Source organism: Octopus bimaculoides, chromosome 20, assembly GCF_001194135.2.
Source record: "Octopus bimaculoides isolate UCB-OBI-ISO-001 chromosome 20, ASM119413v2, whole genome shotgun sequence".
Lineage (NCBI taxonomy): Eukaryota > Metazoa > Mollusca > Cephalopoda > Octopoda > Octopodidae > Octopus > Octopus bimaculoides.
In genome coordinates this window covers 19,993,660-19,995,142 of record NC_069000.1, presented here as the reverse complement: position 1 = coordinate 19,995,142, position 1,483 = coordinate 19,993,660, and the positions used below count along the sequence as shown (strand labels likewise).

Genomic DNA, 1,483 nt, shown 5'->3' with positions numbered 1-1,483 from the left:
TGTATATTTATATGCATATATATATGTATATATATATGTATGTTTATATATATATATATATATACACACACACACGCACACACACACACTTCATTTGTTCATAAATGTTTATGTCCTTGTGTCGATATAAGAAAACACCTTTAAACATAGCAATATGACATGTAGCATTCCAGGTTGAGGAACTGGCAGACTTGTCTCTGTTGAGCGAAGTGCCATGAGGTATTTGCCTTCTGAGTACAGCTGAAAGACCATTGATTGTAAGTTATACTCACCGATGTCTTTCTGCAAGGCAACATCGTCAATGCATAGAAGAGATAGTTGCATGTTCGGACAATCATTAGTTTTCCATAGAGAAACCTTGCTGAGATCTCCTGCTTCCAGGAAACGAACCTTTGAAGTATACGTAAAACATGATCAGCCCTAACCGACAGATGGCTTAGATAATATAACATGTGTTCTAAGTTCTATACCTACGCAAGAAAACTGTGCGTTCTTTTTTGTTTTTTTTACTAAAGTGCAAGATGAGTGGATAAATTTAGAACCAGTTACTGTTGTTCTTCTTCTTCTTGGTATTTATCGACATGTCAGCCCTGATGGAGTAGACTTATAAGACGTATTTCAGGATTAATATCAGATATAGTTTAAATTGGGAAGGTGCGTGGGTTAGTAGTTAGAGTATTCGGTTCAAGATCGCAAGGTTGTGAGTTCAATTCCCGGGGAAGTATTGTGTCTTTGAGCAAGACACTTAATTTCACTTTGCTCCAGTCCACTAAGCAGGCGAAAATGAGTAGTACTAAGATGAGTAGTACTTGTATTTCAAAAAGCCAGCCTTGTCACTCTGAATTTCCCTGAGAACTACGTTAAGAGTACACGTATCTTAACCGACGGAGTGCCACTATATATAGTTTAGCATGGACTATAGTACTCGGTGAATCCTTATAGGTTTTTGTTTCATAAGTGACTTGGCTACACTCTCTAACAGGATCAGCGATCAAGAAGACTTTCTTTTGGATTAATTCAATCATTTGTACTCAACACCTACATTATTTTTTATATTGTGTCTGTACATTAAAATTAATATTAAAGCACTCGGTCAGCTTTGCTATTCATCCACGGTAAAACACCAGTTGAATTCTGAGATTGTTACAATTGGTTACCTCAGCCAAAATACGGAAACTTGTGCCTTCCAAGTTCACTTCCTGCCAAGGACGAAGGAATCAACAAAGCAAATATGGATATTGCACACTATAGTTAATCTACTCTAAGCTACACTTATGATCTACAGAGAATGTCTTATAGAACAAGAAGAAGCAATAATTATACACTGAAATGTATATCATTCTGTCATGAACTATTCAAATCCCATCTATTTTTCAGTCACACAGCCACACACTTACCAGAACATAGCCACACACACACACAAACACACAAACATACGCACTCACAAAGTCACACTCACAAAGTCACACTCACAAAGTCACAC

At 36.9% G+C, this 1,483-nt stretch overlaps 1 long non-coding RNA gene across 15 annotated transcripts in view; it reads right to left on the bottom strand.

The window, feature by feature from the left end:
• LOC106871257 (uncharacterized) overlaps positions 1–1,483 on the bottom strand; it is a 413,124-nt gene that overhangs the window by 240,773 nt on the left and 170,868 nt on the right. The window contains exon 5 of one of the 15 annotated variants that reach the window (XR_008266341.1): positions 273–390. The exons of the other annotated variants lie outside the window; for them this stretch is intronic. This is a non-coding gene — a long non-coding RNA (uncharacterized LOC106871257). The remainder of the gene's footprint in view (positions 1–272; positions 391–1,483) is intronic. 15 annotated transcript variants of the gene reach the window in all.